Here is a 21332-nt window from a genome sequence, read left to right on the forward strand (position 1 = left end):
ACAAAACTGCACAGGTACAATTCGAATTTACATTTTTGTGTAACCCTATACACACTTCAATACAAAATAATGGCAACTTCTAGAAAGAACGATTTGATGTATTCCTAGAAAGAAAGGAGTAATTGACATAGTAGGCCAATCTGTGATCATCCATACTAGTAATCCATATTATCCATGCTAGTATAATTCCAAATACCTGTGGCGCACCACTGCTGTTGTACTGATTCAACGAACGTCCTCTGCCCTGGAGAATGGCACCCTATCTTCGCAGAGCATTGCTTCGGCTTCAGCTGTGCCTTCAGCACACTGCCCCAACAGTCTATGGGGCAAGCATTTCTTGTATCAGGTATAGCCCAGGACGTGACCCTTAATACCATGGCTCTGGGCCTATTCCCACAACACTTTCGCTGTTAAGTGGGCCCCTGACCTGATATACTTCTGTGAGAGTCTGTGATAGTGGGTCAGATATTCCATAAGCCCTCGGTGAGTGGTGCTGACCAAGACCTCGTGGGGAGGAAAGCAATTCCATACCTGGAATATATATGTCTGTTCCTTCGAGAATGAACCATTGGCACTTCCACGATAGAAAGGATCCTCTGTGCTCTGGGCCTGCTTCAGGCCACACTCAGAGCTGTCAGTCTCTCCTGCTGTAGACTGCAGTGGGATCCCCAGGTGTATGATATGCTCAAAACCTGCAGAATCCCCCAGGGGGTGGGTTTTCTTGCGGTAGATATAAGATGGGGGTAATGTATCTTCTACTTTGGAGGGGAGTCGTCCTGCCCCAGTGCCTGGACTCCTCAAAATTTTATGCATGTAGAAGGCCCTGAATCTTCACAGAGCTCCCTCTGGAGTGTGTGCGCCTTACCAAAGCCACCAGTTTTCTGTTCACTCTTGCTCATCTGGCCCGTTGATGGAATGCCACTGAAGCGGTGTATCAGTATGGTACTCTGCAGTATGTCCAGATATCCAGATCTCTTCAGACGATGTTATGACATAGCATAGGAAACATAACCCCGGGGCGAAACTTTAAGTGTATATCGTTGTCCATTCAATGTAAATGCTAATTTTTTTGTCTGTCCCTTTCTATCTGATTGGGATAGGAAAGAACACATTCACCAAAGCAGTGGGTGCATAGCATGCACCCGAGACCAGAGTAACCTGCTCCAGCAAATAGACCACATCTGGCACAGCAGCTGTAGTCAGGGCTGGGGTACCTGGTTGAGCTCGTGGTTGTCTATAGTCACCTGCCAGGATTCTGGGTTCTGCAGGGGTTAGAATCGTGAATTTAACAGATATGCGATGGAAACCAGCTTCCCTGCATCCTTTATATCCTCAAGGATGGAACTAATCTCTGTTGTCTTTACTCTCAGCACTTTTCTTTGTGGACCCCAGGAACAAATGAACCCCTATTATGTATTCAGGGACTGAGAAATGACCATTGAGTGGGTCCGAGAACCCAGTGGACCCTTGTAAGCCAATCCTAAGACAGGATTCTGCTTATTACCTGGCCCCATGTGTCTCCCCAGCTCTAACTGGGAGCAGGCAGATGATACTTCAGATATCCAGTATCAGTGTCAACACAGACCCTGTATCCAACAGACCTTGATATGTCTGGGCATTCTCCCTTTGCCAGTGAAGTTACCCAAGTAAATGGCCATAGATCTCTTCGGGAAAGGACTGGCGGGATCATTAGCATGTATTCTTGATCTAGGGTTGAGGATCCTTCCTCCTACCGACCTAGCCAGTTCCTTAGTCACAGTCTGAAAATTGTCTCAACTCTGGACTCTGAGAAGGGATTGGGACTTTTTCAGGAATCTAGAGCCTCCAGCCTTCCAGTCACCTATCCTTAATATTTTCCACTGGTACAGTCTGAGTAGTACCCTTGACAGTTGTCCATCTGTTTTGCCTCTAGGGATGCTCTGCTGGATTATCCATCTCCATAACTCCCTGTGGGCCAGGTCCTCCTGGCTGTCACTCCAGCCTTACCAGCCATTATGAGAATTGTCATTCCCTCACTTCTAGAAGCTAAGCACTGCCACTTGGCCTTTGTTGTTTTAGGGTCCAATTGTCCCCACTGCTATCAGTGAGCCAAGTTCTGTAACAGTATCTTCCATCATCAGCCCTGGTCTATGGAGGAGAGCCACCACTTACTTTTTTTAGAGATTCTGGTCGGCCTCTCACCAGCAAATTCTCATGGCCTTGGTAAGTAGTGTGTCTTTTGGTTCTTTCCATGGAACATAATTTTCTGGCAGGTCTTCTGGTTATCCATAGTCCATTCTGGCATACCTACTTCCCTGAGTCTTGTAATCCCACCTGCAACATCTTCTTTAGGAATTTAAACACTTAAACTTTCTTTAGCATGGGTCATCATCACTTTTTACACTCTTGCAAGATCCATCCTAGTGGTGACTTTGCACTATCTCCTGGTCCTTGCCAGGATACTGAGTCCTGTAACTTGAAAGAGGGGTCCCAAATTTATTCCTTGGTTTGCAAGGGTGGTTCAATATTTGCAAATCAATCAACGTGGTACACCGCATTAATAAAAGAAAGGAGAAAAAACAGGTGATCATTTCAATAGATGCAGAAAAAAATTCAACAAAGTACCACATCCATTCATGATAAAAAAAAAAAAAAGTCCTCAACAAAGTAGGTTTAGAGGGAATATACCTCAACATAATAAAGGCATATATGAAAAACCCACAGCTAACATCATCCTCAATGGGGAAACTCTGACAGCTTTTCTTCTCTGGTCAGGAAAAAGACAGAGATGTGCACTTCTACCAATTTTATTCAACATAGTACTGGAAGTCCTAGCACCAGCGAACAGACAGTGCAAAGAAATAAAAGGCATCCAAATTGGCAAGGAAGAAGTAAAACTTTCACTATTTGCAGATGACATGCTACTATATATAGAAACTCTGAAAACTCCACCAAAAAACTGCTAGAACTGATAAATGAATTCAGTAAAGTTGCAGGATATAGAATCAACATAGAGAAATCTGTTGCATTTCTCTATACCAATAATGAAGCAGTAGAAAGAGAAATTAAGGAATCAATCCCATTTACAACAGAACCAAAAACTATAAGATATCTAGGAATAAACCTAACCAAAGAGGTGAAAGATCTGTACTCTGAAAACTATAAACACTGATGAGAGAAATTGAAGATGACACGAACAAATGGAAAGACATTCCATGCTCATGGATTGGAAGGACAAATATTGTTAAAATATCTATACTACTCAAAACAATCTACAGATTTAATGCAATCCCTATCAAAATATCAACAGCAATTTTCACCAACCTAGAACAAACAATCCTAAGATATGTATGGAACTACAAAAGACTCTGAATAGCCAAAGCAATCTTGAAAAAGAAAAGCAAAGCTGGAGGCATCACAATTCTGGACTTTAGGTTATATTGCAAAGCTGTAGTGATCAAAACAGTGTGGGGGCGCCTGGGTGGCTCAGTTGGTCAAGTGTCCAACTCTTGATTTTGGCTCAGGTCATGATCTCAGTGTTGAGATCTCAAGCCCTGCATCAGGCTCCATGCTGAGAGTGGAGCCTGCTTAAGATTCTCTTTCTCCCTCCGTCCCTCTAAAAAAAGGACAATATGGTACTCGCACAAAAATAGACACATAGAGCAATGGAACAGAATAGAAAACCCAGAAATGAACCCACAGCTATCTGGTCAATTAATCTTCAACAAAAGAGGCAACAATATCCAATGGGAAAGAGACGGTCTCTTCAAGAAATGGTGTTGGGAACACTGAACAGCAACACGCAGAAGAATGAAACTAGACCACTTTCTTACACCACACACAAAAATAAACTCAAAATGGATTAAAGACCTAAATGTGAGACCTAAAATCATAAAAATCCTAGAAGAGAACACAGGCCGTAATTTCTTTAACATCAGCTATAGCAACTTCTCTCTAGATTTATCTCCAGAGGCAAGGGAAACAAAAGCAAAAATAAACTATTGAGATACATCAAAATAAAAAGCTTCTGCACAGCGAAGGAAACAATCAACAAAATTAAAAGGCAACCTACAGAATGGGAGAAGATATTTACAAATGACATATGTAATAAAGGGTTAGTATCGGAAACGTATAAAGAACTTATGAAACTCAACACCCAAAAAATGAATAATCCAATTTAAAAATGGGCGGAAGACATGAATAGACATTTTTCCAAAGAAGACATACAGATTTCCAAAGAAGACAACAGACACAAGAAAAGATGCTAAGCATCACTCATCATCAGGGAAATACAAAGCTACAGTGACATATCACCTCACACCTCTCAGAACGGCTAAAATCAACAACACAAGAAACAACAGATGTTGGCAAGAATGTGGAGAAAAAGGAACCCACTCTCTTGCACTGTTGATGGGAATGCAAACTGGTGCAGCCGCTCTGGAAAACAGTATGGAGTTTCCTCAGAAAGTTAAAAATAGAACTTCTCTACTATCCAGTAATCACAGTACTAGGTATTAAGCCAACGAATACAAAAATACTAATTTAGGGGCGCCTGGGTGGCACAGCGGTTAAGCATCTGCCTTCGGCTGAGGGTGTGATCCCAGCGTTCTGGGATCGAGCCCCACATCAGGCTCCTCCGTTATGAGCCTGCTTCTTCCTCTCCCACTCCCCCTGCTTGTGTTCCCTCTGTCGCTGGCTGTCTCTCTCTCTGTCAAATAAATAAATAAAAATCTTTAAAAAAAATACTAATTTAAAGGGATACATGCACCCCGATGTTTATAGCAGCATTATCTACAATAGCCAAATTATGAAAATAGCCCAAGTGTCCATCGACAGATGAATGGATAAAGAAGATGTGGTATATATATACAATAGGATATTACTCAGGGATAAAAAAAGGAAGGAAATCTTGCCATTTGCAATGACATGAATAGAACTAGAGAGTATTATGCTAAGCAAAATAAGTCAGAGAAAGACAAATAAACCATTATGATCTCACTCATATGTGGAATTCAAGAAACAGAAACAAATTTAAGAAACAAATGAGCAAAGGGAAAGAGAGAGAGAGGAACCAAGAAACAGACTCTTAACTTTAGAGAACAAACTGGTGGTCGCCAGAGAGGAGGTGGGTGGGGAATAAGGTAAACAAGTGATGGGGATTAAGGAGCGCGTGTGCTGTGATGAGCACCAGGTGATGCACCCAGGTGCTGAATCACTATATTGCACACCTGAAACTAATATTACACTGTGTTAACTAACCGGCATTTAAATAAAAACTTTAAGGGCACCTGGGTGGCAGAGTCGATTAAGCGTCCAACTCTTGGTTTCGGCTCAGGTCGTGATCTCAGGGGTCGTGAGATGCAGCCCCATGTGGGGTTCTCAGCATGGAGTCTGCTTGGGATTCTCTCTCCCTCTCCCTCTCCCCCACCCCCATCTCCGGAACAAATAAATACATTTTTTTAAAAAACTAAAAAAAAAAAAAAAGTAGGTATTTGATCCAAAATTGGGTACATGTAAAAGAGAGAGAGAAGGGGGGGGATCGATGAACTCTTCTTTCCTGATTTTACGTCCCTTCCCCCTCCAACAAGCACCCTCAGAATCCTGTCCCACGTGCATTCCCTCTGGCTCCTCCAGTTCATACTGGCTGGCCTCGCCGCTCCTCTGGGGCAGAGTCCCTTTCCTCCCATATCGGGCCACACTGGGCCGAATCACTTCCATGCGGGGTTAGGCTGCCGCTCATCTCGTGTAGGCCTCGTGGCTGGGAAGGGGTCCCTGTTGCTTTGTGAGGGAAAGCCATCTGCATTGTCTCCCAGCACAGAGGGAGCGCTGGCTCTCACTAGGGAGAAGTGGGCTACTTCTGGAGGCTCAGAAGATTCAGAGGAATTTGTGGCGCTAAAATCTTCAGGAGCAAACACCCAGATATCTCCATTCCATGTGTCAGAATCTCAGGTTTTTCCAACCAGGACCCTGACTTTGGCATAAGAGATCTGCCTTATTTGGGAACGTAACTGTCTTTGAAATCAGTCACTCAGACTAGTAAATCCCGGGCTGAGTCCCTAGCTTCTCTGCCCCTCCACTGCAGGAGGTGTGGGCTTCTCTCTATGAACCGAAGAGGCCCTCTGGTTTTCAGATCCAGCATTATCCTGTCGCACATCCGCGGAGCTTAGCAATAGCTCTCCAGTTCCATCATCCTTATAGCTACCATCTCATCTCCTATGTACATCTCAGGCATCTGGTACCTCGTGCCCTCCAGAGCATTCCATCCTATTGGTTCACTCTCCCAATTCACCACTGGCTGTACTCCGCCTACCTCCAGTGATGGGTCCTCGTTGTCAGATGGGTGGCGATCCAGCTCCAAAACCCCATCTTATCACCAGCTTTCTCATCCAGTTTTGGTACCAACTGTCAGAAGGTCAAGTTCTTGAGAGTTGATGCTGAGATGGAGTTTGGGATGTAAAAATCTTGGTAGAGATCCACACCTATGAAAGGAAGGGAGCAAAAGCAGGATTGGGCTGAAGGAAGTCTGTGCTGCAGGGTCACCAAAGTCTCAGCCAATCAGCAGGTCAGCATGGAGGGAGAGGTCCCATCAGGGTTGTCAAGCATCAAGTCTAAATGGCTAGACCTTTATACCCCTACTTTGTTAAGTCACCAGTTGCAGCCTGCCCCAGGAAGGGCATGACCTCGGGCAAGACGGCCCTCTGCAGGCTCTGAAAGAACTGACATTGGAGACTGTCTGCTGGCCACTATCCCTGCAGCTGGACAGCAGGTCCTTCCTTGAAGGGGGATCTGGACAACACATCGCCATGTGTCTCACAGTAACATGAAAGTGCATAACACTCGGTGAATTCACCCAGGTAACCACCACCCAGCTCAAGAAATCACAAAAGCCCCATTTATCCCTGGTGTTTGTCCTTCAAGGTAACTATCCTCCTATCACCGTAGTCTCATTTACCTGCTTTTTTTTTTTTTTTAACTGTGATCAAATACACATCACGTAAAATTTATCATCTTAACTATTTTAAGGTTACAGTTCAGTAGTGTTGAATACATTCCCATTGTTGTGCAACGAATCTCCAGAACTCTTTTCTTCTGGCAAAACTGACCCTCCCTCTATATGCATATATACCCATTAAACAATTTCCCATTCTCTCCTTTCCTCACCACTCACAACCACCATTGAGACCTGTCTCTGATTTTGTCTACTCCAGGTACCTCAGATAAATGGGATCACACAGTATTTGTCTTTTTGTGGCTGGCTCATTTTACTTAGCATAACGTCCTCAAGGTTCCATGTTGTAGCATGTGTCAAAACTTCCATCCTTTTTAAGGCTGAGCGATACTCCCTTGTGTGGGTACACCTTACTTTGTTTACCCATTCTTCTGTCAACGGACCCTGAGGTTGCTTCCACCTTTTGGCTCTTGTGAATAATGCTGCCTTGAATGAGCGTGCTCCTTTGCCTGCTTTTGAACTTGATGTAAATGGAATGAATTATATCACGGGTATTCTTTTGTGGTTAGTTTCTTTCCTTCAACATTATGTTTGTGAAATTCCTCCATCTTCTTGCATATAACGGGAGTTTACTCTTTCTCATAGATATATAGTAGTCTGTTGTGTGTCACACCCTCATCCATTCTACCACCGATGGACATTTAGGTTGTTCCCAGGTTTTAGCATTTATTTATGAATAGTACTGCCCTGAACAGTCTTGTTCGGGCCTTCTGGTATACACATGTACACGTCTCTGAGGGTATATACCTAGGAGTTCAGTGGCCGAGTCATAGGTTATATACGTGCACTGTTACTACATTCTGCCTCACAGTTGTCCAGTGGGCTGTACCCACCTCCCCTCTCCGGAGCACTGAATGAGAGTTCCAGATGTGTCACACTCTCGGCAGCACTTCACATCATCACTCGTTGTAATTTTAGCCATCCTCATTAGTATAAAGTCTATCTCATTGTGGTTTTAATTTGTACTTGCCTGATGACTAATGAGGTTGAAAAACTTCTCCCGTTCATCGGTCAGTTGCCTATCCTCTTTTTCAAAGTGCTTGCTTATGTCTTTTACCCTTTCCTTAATCAGGGTTGTCTTTTTTCTTATTGATTTTTAGTTTTGTAGTATTTGTATGTACTTTCCAAAGAGTGTTTAATTCTCCAGTGCGGTTGGCATAGTCTTGCTGCAGAACCCAGGGATCTCTCTGGGGCTTGTCACAAATGACACACACCGTCTTCACCCATCTCCCCCGACCATGTGCATGTATATCCTTGATAAGTGTCCGTTGTCGGATGTATGGATTGCAAATATAGGCTTCCTCCCTGTGGCTTACCGTTTTGCTCTCTTAATGGTCTTTGATGAACAGTAGTTCTTTATCTTAATAAGTTTGAATTATCGATCTTTTTCTTTATGGTCAGTATTTTCTGTGTTCTGCTTACTAATTACTTTTAAAATATGCTTAAGAATAAACATGTACCTGTTGAAATAAGAATATCCCTTTGTGGCCCGCCTAAGGTTACGTTGCGTAACACCAGTGGTCCTCAGTGGCCCATTGGATGAAATGCAGACTGGCCAATGTGAATCACATGATCGCATCCCCACCAAGCTCCCCGGGCTCCTCTCATTGCTCCCTCCTCTGCACTTACCCCTTCAGCTATTTGCTTGACTAACCATCCAGCACTTATATCAGCAATTCTGGAAACAGTGTGCCAGGAACTATAGCAAACACTCCTCCTCTTTCCCACCAGGGCCCTGATTTTTTATTTATTTATCATTTTTTTAAAGTAATCTCTACACCCGATGTGGGGCTCGACCTCACAGCCCCGAGATCAAGGGTCACATGCTCCACTGACTGAGCCAGCCAGGTTCTCCCAAGACCCTGATTTTGTTCAGACATCCACCCTCCTCCACATGGCCTCATGCATCAGGAGGGGGCATCCTGATTGCCTAATCCAATCATCGCTCCACAGTCCTCCTGCCATGGGACCGAGTTCTGGCTAAGGAAATGTGTGCAGCTCCTGGAAAAGTCATCTTTGCTCCTGCCCAAGAGAACAGGAAGAGGGGCCCCATTCATTCCTTTGGAAGTTATGGGGTCTCAGGGCAAATTACATACACTGAGCACAGAGATTGGCCTGAAAGAACCTGGGGCGTTGATTATGTCAAACGATCAGTCTGCATTTCCTTCTGACTTAAGCCCATTCGCATCAGTTTCAGTCCCTTTCAGCTGAAAGCACCTAGTGACCTGGGTGAATGACCGAACATGGACATCTTTGGTGGACTGTGATGTGCAGGGCCAGCTTCACCGGTGTGTGACCTTGCTGTCACGTGAGGCCTCATGCTTTGTAGCCCCCCACACCCCACTTGGTTTACTGTTCTGCTGTTACTGTTTCAAAACTCTTTTTTTTTTTAAGATTTTATGTATTTATTTGAGAGAGAGAGACAGAGATAGCGACAGGATAGCAAGAGAGAGCAGGAGCAGAGGGGAGAGGGAGAAGCAGGCTCCCCACTGAGCAGGGAGCCCGACACAGGACTCAATCCCAGAACCCTGGGATCATGACCTAAGCCGAAGGCAGACACTTAATGGACTGAGCCACCCAGGTGCCCCTCAAAATTCTTAATAACTTATGATCAAGGGGCCCTGCATTTTCATTTTGCCCTGGGCCCCCCAAACTGTATAGCTGATCTTCGCGGCGTGACATTTCTTCTCTCTTTGTTTTTCTTCATCTGCCCTCTCAAGCTTTGAATCTTCACAGCTTCACCCTGGTCCAGACGCTTCATCTGTAAAACCTACCAGCTAAACTGTAAAATGAGGAGGTTGAGCTCATCCTTCTGGATTCTTTCCAGCACTGTTAAGAATTCAGCTTTCCCCCAACCCATTTTGGTAAGTAACGACTTTTCAGTACCCAAAAGGGACCACTACAGGCAAAATCCAAGCCCCCTGGCCTGGCACTCATCTTCTTATTCAATAAGTTGGCTGTTCGTGTCACTCTTTCAACCTCAACCTCCATCGCTCTCCAGTGGGAATCACCCACATCGGTCAAAATGAAAACAACAGAGGCACCCGGCTGGCTCAGTCAGAAGAGCATGTGACTCTTGATCTCGAGCCCCACGTTGTGAGTTCGAGCCCCTCGTTGGGTGTAGAAATGACTACAAAAGTAAATAAATAAAGCTTAAAAAAAGGAAAACGATAATAACAATGAAAACAATGCCTGTGAATAGAGGTTTACAGGCTAACACGTATTACCACATTTGATCCTTGCGATAATTCTGTGAGATATAGTTTTTAAAATTACCCTGTACCTTTGTTCTGTTCCAAATAGAATTTGCTGATCAGCATTACGCATAGTGCAAAGCCCACGGACTTACTAAGTATAGTTAGTTACTCGTCACTTTTAACAACTTTATTTTGAGAAAATTTCAGACTTGTTGAATGGTTGCATGAAGAATACAAAGATCTACCGTATACCTTTTATTCAGATTCCTAAAATGTTAACATTTTATCACATTTGCTTTATCATTCTCCATATATTTAAATACACGCATATATACACACTTACGTATTCATTTAGGGGTAAAAAGGCATATCTGTAATTTACTTTCAAAAGGTCAACTGGCTCAGGAAATAACTATCTATATATATTTAAATATGTAATATACAAAGTTATATGTTATATATTAATATATATTATTTCTATTATATATACATTTCCTCAACCATTTGAGAGAGTAAATTGCAGATATGATGCCTTTTTACCCCTAAATACTTGAATATTTCCTGAAACAAGGGCATTCTTTTTTTTTTTTTTTTCTTGAGAGAGAGTGAGAGAGCATGAGAGGGGGGAGGATCAGAGGGAGAAGCAGACTCCCCTCTGAGCAGGGAGCCCAACACGGGACTGGATCCTGGGAACCCAGGATCGTGACCTGAGCCAAAGGCAGTCGCTTAACCAACGGACCCACCCAGGTGCCCTGAAACAAGGGCATTCTTTACGTAACAATAGCACGATTACAAAATGTGAAAAATAACATTGATACACTAATACCATCTAACCTATGGACCTTATTCCGATGTCATCAGTTGTCTCCATAACATCCTTTATAGCAAAGAGGAAAAAAGTATTTTTCTGGCTCAGGATGCAATCCAGGATCGCATGTTGTATTTCATCAGCAGCTCTCTCTAGTTTCCCTCAATCTGGAACAATTCCTCAGTCTCTTTTTGTCTGCCATTACCTTGTCACTGGAAGAATACAGGCCAGATGTTGTGTCCAAAATCATTCCATTTAGGTCTATATGGGTTTTTTTCCTCACGATTAAGTTCAGACTATGCATTTTTGGCAGGAATATCAGAAAAAATGATGCTGGATTCTCGTTCATTAAATCAGGAGGCAAATGATGTCTCTTTGTCTCCCTACTGGTGTTGTTAATTAACATTCCTAGGTTAAGGTGCGTTGGTCAGGTTTTTTGTTGTCTATTTCGAATTAATAAGTTCCATGGGGGGGGTATTTGTATACTGTATCCTATTCCTCGTAAAACTTTCATGCACTAATTTTAGTATCCATTGATGCTAAAGTTACTAATTGTTTGCTTTTTTTTTTAAGATTTTATCTTTTTTTTTTTTTTAAGATTTTATTTATTTATTCGACAGAGAGAGAGACAGCCAGAGAGAGAGGGAACACAAGCAGGGGGAGTGGGAGAGGAAGAAGCAGGCTCATAGCGGAAGAGCCTGACGTGGGGCTCGATCCCAGAACTCCGGGATCACGCCCTGAGCCAAAGGCAGACGCTTAACCGCTGTGCCACCCAGGCGCCCCAAGATTTTATCTTTAAGTGATCTCCACACTCAACGCGGGGCTCAAACCCACAACCCCAAGATCAAGAGTCACATGCTCCACCGACTGAGTCAGCCAGGCATCCCAAATCACTAATTCTTTTAGCTGAAAAAGTACACATGACTCAATGGTTCAAAAAATCCAAACGACATAAGGAATATAGGAAACAGTACAGTGAAAAGTAAGTCTTCTGATAACAGATCCTGACTCCCTGCTCCTGTTACTTGTTTTTTCTGTGTCCTTGCAGCAGAGACAACGTTACAGGATGCTGAAACCTACTTCACTTTCTTCTTTCTGGGCCTGGAAGATGACAGCACTTCCTACCCTGCCTTACAGCAAGGCCGTGCCCAGGAGGCCAGCTCTGGCTCAAGGGCTATGCAGAGAAGTGATATGTGCACTTGTGGGCCAGAACATTTAGTTCCAGCGTACGACTCCCCAGCTCACCGTCCCGTTGCTGTGGCAGCTGTGGAAGCCATGGATTTAGATGGTGGAGTTGCCAGACGGAAACAGCCCGGAGCCCTGAGTCACCACATGGACAAGACCGGCCCTCTAGGGTTGCCCATCTCACGTCGGACACGAGTCTGCTCAAGAAATATAAGCCTCTGCTGTGGTGAGTAACTGATATTTCAAGTTTCATGTCACTACAACATGATTTAGTGCATCCTAGTAAAAATTTCCTGAAAATGTCCCTCATGTATAAAAATATGTATTTATGCATAATTTTACTGTATGTAAATGTATTGTGAAACAGTCCGTATCTTCCTTTTCTTACCTAATCACATCTTTGAGATCGTTCTACATCAGAATATATAGCTCATTCTTCTTCAGAGTTAGAAAGTGCTCTATTATGTGAATGGACATTAGGGTATTTGGAAGGTATCTCTCTTTCATTTAAATTCCTTAAATAGGTACTATAAACATATAGTTTAAAAAACAGTTCAAAGAGTATGTGCAGGGGCACCTGGGTGGCTCAGTCAGTTAAACGTCTGCCTTCGGCTCGGGTCATGATCCCAGGGTCCTGGGATCAAGCCCCATGTGGCTTCTCCCTCTCCCTCTGCCCCTCCCATCCCCGCCTATGCGCTCACGCTCTCTCTGTCTCGCTCTCAAATAAATAAATAAAAATCTTTTAAAAAAAAACCACAAAAAACCAGTATGTGTGAAAAATTCTCCCTCCCGTGGCTTCCCTGAGTGAACACATTTCCCACCAAAGGTAAGCAATATTTCCTGCTCTGTATGTGTACTTCCCGAGATATGTTATACGTAGGATGTTGAAATGAACCTCGCTTAGTCTCGGGTTTGTCTCAGATCCCAAAACAATGAAGTCACCTTCCAAGTTAAACGCAAACCCACCACCACAGGGTTTACAGTGGAAGATTATAGAAAAGCAGCTTTTCACTTGGTTCACCACCCACCTCCAGCCTCTAAAAGATGTTAGAGAGGTTGAAAAAGATAGGAGATTCAAGGTTTTTCTAGAAAGCTATCAGTGTCCGGAGTCATTGCCATCCCCCTCACCTCATCGTAAGGGGGATGAGCCCCTCACCTCACACGGCTGGAAGGAGTTTTCTGGGATCACCCAGCAGTACATGGTATGTGTCCTTCCAACCTGAGAGACGCAGTGGCAGTGTCTATAAGGCTGGCATACGTCAAGGTGAAGGGCTGGCTCAGGCACCCCATGGAGTAGAGCTGAGGCTATCGTTTGGGATGTAACAGCACTTTCCACGGTGGGTCAAATGAACGTGTTTTGCTGTGGTATGCACGTGCGGGGGGGCTGGAGAAGCACGGTCTTGGATCCTGTTCAAGAACGCTGCCCAAGGGACTGCATTTCCGTGGGAGGAGGGCGGAGGCACATCCCCAGATGCCCAGAGTCTTGAGAAAGAATTATGAACAAACAACCGTAAAAGCAGGGCATTCATCTACAAGAAAGAAACCACAAAGATATGATCCCCATTGACGGAATGAGGGAGCTTTATAGAACTAAGGAATCCAGTCTCTTCCCCAACAAGAGTAGCCTTAAATCTCTGCGAACCCCAGAGAATGCAGATGCCACTCGGGACAGCACTAGTCAAAGACAAACTTGACCGTCTGGCCTATTACTTCCTCCATATGCTCCAACTTTAACAGGCCTTACGGCTATGCCAGTCATTCCCCGAAAAGCATGCCTGGCTGTAGGTGCAGACGGGGGCTGCAATCCAGCCTGCTTTCCACGCTCCAAACCGTGTGCCCTGGCAGGGGGTTGTGTCTTCTCAGAGAAGAATTGCCTTTTTCTTTTTCTTTCTTTTTTTTTTTTTTGAAGATTTTATTTATTCATTTGACAGAGAGAGAGAGACAGCCAATGAGAGAGGGGACACAAGCAGCGGGAGTGGGAGAGAAAGAAGCAGGCTCCCAGCGGAAGAGCCCGACGTGGTGCCCGATCCTAGAACTCCAGGATCATGACCTGAGCTGAAGGCAGATGCTTAATTGATCTGAGCCACCAAGGTGCCCCGAGAAGCCTCAGTTTTAAATCAATTTTAGAGTGATGACTATTCTGGGCTGGACATTTTTGTTGCTTAACTGATGCTGTTCGGGAGACTAGCGTGACAGGAGGACTTATGACATATAAGAGTGATCAGCAAAGTTGAGGGACTTGACCAAGATTTCATCTAAGGGGGCAAGAGGAAACTAGGGCCCCAGAGAATAAATTAAAGGGCCAGTGGAAGAGTTGCATGCTGTAGTGGAGACCTCCAGCTCCCTCCTAATGCACATTCCCTCCTTCAGGCACAAAGCCAGGCAATGTTTCCCAGTGTCCCTTGCAATTAGGTAGAATCTTTAGACTTCATTCTCACCAACTCCATGTGAGACAGGTTAGGGTTAATCTGATGGGTGCCACTTCCAGGACTGGCCTAGTAACAACCACTCCCCACATCCCTCGCCCCATGAAACTCTTTTCTTTCCTTTTCTGCTAAGTAGATATAGCTGGTGACAAGGACGCAAAGGATGATAGACAGAAGGAACCTGGGTCCATATAAAATACTTACTAAGCACAACGGGAAAAAGAAGAACTTGACAGTGCAGAAAACTGGCAGACAACCACCTTAACCAAGTGATCAAAGTTAATATCACCATACCATATGCCTTCTGATATGATGTACTGAAAATAAATGATACCACTTCTGCAGTGTTCCTGCCAGAAATGCATAGCCTCAGATCTAATCAGGCAAACCCAAACTGAGGACATCGTACAAAATAATGGGCCTGTACTCTTCCAAAAGTCAAAGCCAGGGTGCCTGGGTGGCTCCGTCAGTTGAGCAACCCAACTCATGATCTCAGGATCATGAGATCGAGCCCCCACATCAAGCTCCATGCTCCAGGCAGAGTCGGCTTTGGGATTCTCTCTCTCCGCTCCCACCTCCCCCCCCCACACGCACACACATGCACACACGCTCTCCCTCTCTCTCAAATAAATAAATAAAAATCTTCTTAAAAAAAGTCAAAGTCATAAAAAAAAGACAGCAGATTATTTATTTAAAGGAAAATAAAGAAACTGGACTTTCTTTCTTTTCTTTTCTTTTTTTTTTTTAATTTAAGGAGGCTCCACGCCCAATGTGGAGCCCAGTGCAAGGCCTGAACGCAGGACTCTGAGGTCAAGACCTGAGCTCAGATCAAGAGTCAGATGCTCAAACAACTGAGCCACCCAGGTGCCCCCAAGAGATTCGACAATTTTAAATGCAGTGTGTGATCCTGGACCAGAAAAACAAGTTTTTGTTATATTTTGATATAAAGGATATTTTGGGGACATTTAGAAAAATATGAGTACGGGGGCGCCTGGGTGGCACAGTCATTAAGCGTCTGCCTTCGGCTCAGGGCGTGATCCCAGCGTTCTGGGATCGAGCCCCACATCAGGCTCCTCCGCTAGGAGCCTGCTTCTTCCTCTCCCACTCCCCCTGCTTGTGTTCCCTCTCTCGCTGGCTGTCTCTCTGTGTCAAAATAAATAAATAAAAATCTTAAAAAAAAAAAAAAAGAAAGAAAGAAAAGAAAAATATGAGTATGATCTGTAAGTTAGGTAATAGTATCGTGTCAACGTTGATTTTCAGATTTTGAGAATTGTAGACTGGTTATGTAGGAGAATGTACTTGTATTTATGAAACATATACTAAAATATTGAGGCATAAAGGGATATTGTGTTGTAAATTACTCTCAAATGGTTCATAGAATATAATAACATGCATACAGAGAGAGAAAGAACAATGAACCAAATGTGGTGAAATGTCAACATTTGCAGAGTCTGGGGGCAGGGTATATGGGAATTCTTGGTACTCATTTTGCAACTTTTCTGTAAGTCTGACAGTATTACCAAATAACTTCTTAATTATATGCACTTGAACACCTAGAGTGGAAAATGATGGCCCGTAAGACAGAGAACAAAAGCATGGAAAGAAGGACATGTGACTGAGTGGTTCCTGGGTAGAGGCTTTGCACTTCCTACAGTCATCAGCTTGCTCCAAGGTTCTTGTGTTCGGTAGCAACTTCTAAGGATCATCTGCTTTCTGGCAGCTCTCAAGGAACCTCGATTTCAAATTTCCGGTAAGTGCAATTTTCCAATTTTTATTGTTGTATAACAGACAATGTCATCTCAGCTGAGGAACATGAATCCAAAGATCAAGCCTTTGGAGCTTGACTGCTATAAGGTCCTTTTGAAGCAAGGTTTAAGTTTCTAGGATAGTTCCAAAATACACAGTCACCTGGTCTAAGGGCATTCAGAAGCTGGTTAGGTGGCCGGCAAGGGAATGTGGCCTGTGCTTGTTACTGATTAGACTGAGTAGATGGGGTTAATCCTTTGCAACATGCAGCCAGCTCTGCCTATAAGGGGTTAAATCCAGTATAGGTGGAGAGATTCCTAGGTATATGGGCTTGCCTGCTAGTGACCAATTCAAAGAGGGACAATTTGTGAGTTCCTGAATGGGAAGAACACGGGAGTCTTTTTTTTTTTTTTTAAGATTTTGTTTATTTATTTGACAGAGAGAGAGAGAGCACAAGCAGGGGTAGTGGCAGAGGGAGAGGGAGAAGCAGACTCCCCACTGATCAAGAAGCTCGATGTGGGACTCGATCCCAGGACCCTGGGATCGTGACCTAAGCCCAAGGCAGACGCTTAACCGACTGAGCCAAGAACACAGATCTTAAGCACCAAGAACAGTACTTAAGGCCGTGGGAACTCAAGTGGTGTCCGCTAATTTAGCTAATTAAAGTATCAATATTTCTTCTGTTTTCTCCACTTTTCCAGGTGACTGAGAGTGATAAGAGCAGTGAGATTTCTACATGAGAGGCAATACTTTACATAGCTCAATAATTGCCCCAGTAAAATATGTTTATCATGAGATGCCAAGTTGGAATATCCTATGGAGGGAGTGCAAAGTCCAATTGTTTCTTAGCCACTGTTGAGTGCTGTGGCTTTTTGAGAAGCGGACGCTTCAACTCATCAGAAAAGAAACACACTATTACCGTAAATACTCATGACTCATATAGGGAGGTAATTGTGTGAGGTCTCTTTGGATATATTCCAAGGGTCTCCTAGGACATGATCCCAATATATGTCCCACTTTCATAAGGTTTCCTAGCATACCTTGTTCGCAGGTGAGGCATGCATTGACCATGTTTTCTGCTGTCTCAGAAAAGTTGCCCCATCAGTGTTTAATATCATGGTCAACTTGTGCCTTCTGCGGTCTCCAGTGTCCATTAGAAGTTTTCTGGTGCTATTAGAGGCTGACTTCCTGGATCTTGCAACCAATCGTGTGCATATATGATGGCATTTTTTTAAAGATTATTTATTTATTTATTTGACAGAGAGAGAGAGAGAGACAGCCAGCGAAAGAGGGAACACAAACAGGGGGAGTGGGAGAGGAAGAAGCAGGCTCCCAGTAGAGGAGCCTGATGCAGGGATGCGAGGCTCAATCCCAGGACCTGGGGATCACACCCTGGGCCGAAGGCAGATGCTTAACAACTGAGCCACCCAGGCACCCCTGTATGATGGCATTCTGGAACCTCTCCGTAGGCTCATCATTCTTTTTTTTCTTTTTTTTTTTTTTTAAGATTTTATTTATTTATTCGACAGAGACAGCCAGCGAGAGAGGGAACACAAGCAGGGGGAGTGGGAGAGGAAGAAGCAGGCTCCCAGCGGAGGAGCCCAATGTGGGGCTCAATCCCACAACGCCAGGATCACGCCCTGAGCCGAAGGCAGACGCTTAACCGCTGTGCCACCCAGGCGCCCCTCATCATTCTTTTTTAAAAGGAGTCCCTGTGTTTAAAGATTTCAGATAGAGCAGCTTATTAGGATAATGATCTGCAAAGCGTTTCCTCTAATTTTTTTTAGTGTGGGCCTCTACTTGATGACAGTAATTTCCAAGACATCAAGAAACTTGCTTATTTGGTGTCTGTTTTTAATAGGGACACTTGAGGAGATAAAAAGAAAAAAACGGTCTCTCTCCATGATCGTCTGAAGTCACGGACCATGAGTCAGAATGTCAGAGGGTATTGGTAGCTCCTTGCTGTATTTAACAAGACACAGTAAGAGGTAAGCGCAGGCAAGAACGTCCTGGTTTGCAAGCACACATGCAAAGGAATCGAGGGAGCCCAGAAGTGGGGCCTTGTGCCCCAACAGCTGGGAAGAGGACTGAAAAGGTTATCCACGAAGATGTTTCAGTTAAACAGAGGACTCCAGCACTAGTGCAAAGAACAGTCTCGAGGCTTTCCTTCCACCTAAGCTTTGTTTCATATGGCTTCCCTGTAACTGCCATTAAGTTGGGAGAGAGAGGCATGGAGTAAAGAAATAAATGAAAGTTGATACATCTATCCTGAAAAAAATCTTTTAGGCATGATTTCTGGCACAAGAAGCTGCTTAGAAGCGAAACGACCTGAAGTTTCCGAGGGAACTGTATTGCCACAAACCCACAAGCCTGGCCTGAATAAACAATTAAAGCCATAAAACAATACTTGGATCTCCCTACCATTGAGAAGCAGGCTATTAGTCATATAGTCCCCAAGGAGGGCATGCTCCCCACATCACGTATAGCCAGGGGGAGCAATGGCTGAGGGCTGAACCAGGGCATAAGGAGAGCAAGGACAAGATAATTTTTCCTGAAGAGTAAAATTGGGTCTTATCTAGGAGCTTCCTTGACTACCAGGAAAGGGAGTCTTTGCAATGTCCGTCTAGCAGGATTCCATGATTGCTTTGGACATGTGTGTTCACGTTTCCCATTCTCCCTCTTCCCAATAGTTTTTATTGCAGTTTTCCTGTCCCCTCTGTCACTGTGTAGTGGGAAAGTGGTGAAGTGGCAAAAACTTGGCTTTTAGTTATGGGTTGCTGGACCACGAGAAAATTCATTCAGGCCAATTAAAGAGGACTGTGATACAAATTTTGATATGAATGCCATAATTGGATAGGACTTCTCGTGGTGTCCCTTAGGGGAAGGGTGAGTATATTTGGTGACCAGAAAGACCAACTGTAATAGACACCTCTTGCTGTCTAAGAAAAGCCATTATTCTCTGCAGGCACACAGCTAGCCTCTTTCCCATATCCCCTTCCAATTTGGGAGTGCCCGTATGACAAAGTTTTCTCCAATGTAACGTGAGTGGGAGCAAAGTGTACCACTTTGTGACCTATGGGGTGGTACAGCACAAGATGGAAGGAGCCTAGGGTCCTGAATAATAGCAATGAAAGACAGCCATGTCCCAGACCTGAATATCTGCCCAGGACTGTTAGGTAAGCAAGAAATAGACTATTTGGGGGCGCCTGGGTGGCTCAGTCAGTTAAGCGTCTGCCTTTGGTTCAGGTCATGATCTCCAGGTCCTGGGATCAAGCCCCACATCAGGCTTCCTGCTCAGCAGGGAGTCTGCTTCTCTCTCTCTCTCTCTCTCTCTCCCTCTTCCCCTCCCCACCACTTGTCCTCTCTCTCTCTCAAATAAATAAATAAAATCTTTTAAACAAAAAAAGAAACTATTTTGCTGAGTCACATTTTTGGATCTATTTCCCGCAGTAGTTTAGAGACATACCCCATGAGTCATGCTTGTTCAACATAATGATTACATACGTACATCCTTTTTAAACACAGTTATTAATGGTAACCACCCTGTAACAAATCTTGCTTTTTTTCATTTAATGTCTTGGAAAGTGTTCCGTATCAGTACATTAAAAAGTTCCTCATTTTTCTTTCCTTCCTTTTCACTTTTTGAGAGCATTAAGCACCACAGTATTTTACCAGTTCCCTACTGACGGACATTTAGGCTGTTTCTGGTCTTTTGCCAGACACTCTCATGCTCAAATTCTTTAAACTGGTCCTCCACAAATGCAAGATACAGGTCAGCTTCACATCCAGCATGCTCTAGTTTTACTCTCTGATGCAGAACTTAGCTTCTTTTAGCCAAACTGCAAAGCTAATATGTGACATTATTGATTCTCCGTGGCACATTATGATAAATTGTATGTTGAAAAATAAACACAAATGGTTACAAGTTAAATATTGACACTGCTGGGAGGAATATGGCATGGTGGTTACCAGCATGAATTAGAGTCAGACAGCCCTGGGTTCAAATCCCAGCCCTGCTCCCTATAACAAGTAACTTAACCTTGGGCAGGTTACTTAACTCCTCTGAGCATGTTATCTCACCTATAAAATGGGCGTTATTGTGAGGATTAAATGAGAAGGTAAGCGAAGCATTTAGCGCACAATAGTCATCAGTTAAGAAGTACTGTAGATTTTTCCTTAATATGGCATTTTTTTCTAATGACCAAAGAAAGCGAAAGTTAGACTTGACTCTGAGGTTAGGGCATGCATCATAAGTATTTTTATTCTTTTTTTTTTTTTAAGATTTTATTTATTTATTTGACAGAGAGAGAGGCAGCGAGAGAGGGAACACAAGCAGGGGGAGTGGGAGAGGGAGAAGCAGGCTTCCCGCTGAGCAGGGAGCCCGATGAGGCTCAATCCCAGAAAGCTGGGATCATGACCTGAGCCGAAGGCAGACCCTTAAGGACTGAGCCACCCAGGCGCCCCAGGTATTTTTATTCTTAAGATGGGAATTGTTTTGCAAAAGATTAAATCATTCAAGTTTTTTTTTCTTTTTTGAAATTTTATTTTACTCTTTTCTGTAACTTGGTACTTTCTTTTTAAATTCTACCACTGGCATTTTCCCATGTCAGTAGAAATTACGGATGTTTTGTTTTTAATGGCTATACCCATTTTAGGAGTAACTATACATTTTTAATAAGGACAAAGCCCTCCAATCTTGTGACTATTCATATGAGTTTTCTATCAAACTATTAGGGTTTGACTGTTTTGGGTCAGGGCTGATCCTGTATTACAGGTCCAGGAAATTCAGTCATTGTCGATGGTATCATTGATGTTAAAGCAAACGAAACAGAGGCTTCGTTGCTTTGGGGAGTGAGAAAAAGTGTAGAAAACGCAGGCAAATGTAAATGCCATTCTCCCGCACTTGAATTCCAGAAGTGAAACTGGAGGGCTGAACTGTCCATATTAGGAAATGACTGGTTGCTTGATGACCACAGAGTTAA

At 43.8% G+C, this 21332-nt stretch overlaps 1 protein-coding gene across 1 annotated transcript in view; it reads left to right on the top strand.

Moving 5' to 3' along the window:
* Positions 1–21332, top strand: part of ARID3B (AT-rich interaction domain 3B) — a 110120-nt gene that overhangs the window by 27580 nt on the left and 61208 nt on the right. The window contains exons 2-5 of the transcript XR_008956103.1: positions 9709–9852; positions 12042–12404; positions 16162–16354; positions 17052–19760. The gene's annotated coding sequence lies outside the window, so the exon portion shown is untranslated. Of the gene's footprint in view, positions 1–9708; positions 9853–12041; positions 12405–16161; positions 16355–17051 lie in introns of the transcript that reaches the window.

This window comes from Ursus arctos, unplaced genomic scaffold (genome assembly GCF_023065955.2).
Source record: "Ursus arctos isolate Adak ecotype North America unplaced genomic scaffold, UrsArc2.0 scaffold_28, whole genome shotgun sequence".
In the NCBI taxonomy this organism is placed as follows: Eukaryota; Metazoa; Chordata; class Mammalia; order Carnivora; family Ursidae; genus Ursus; species Ursus arctos.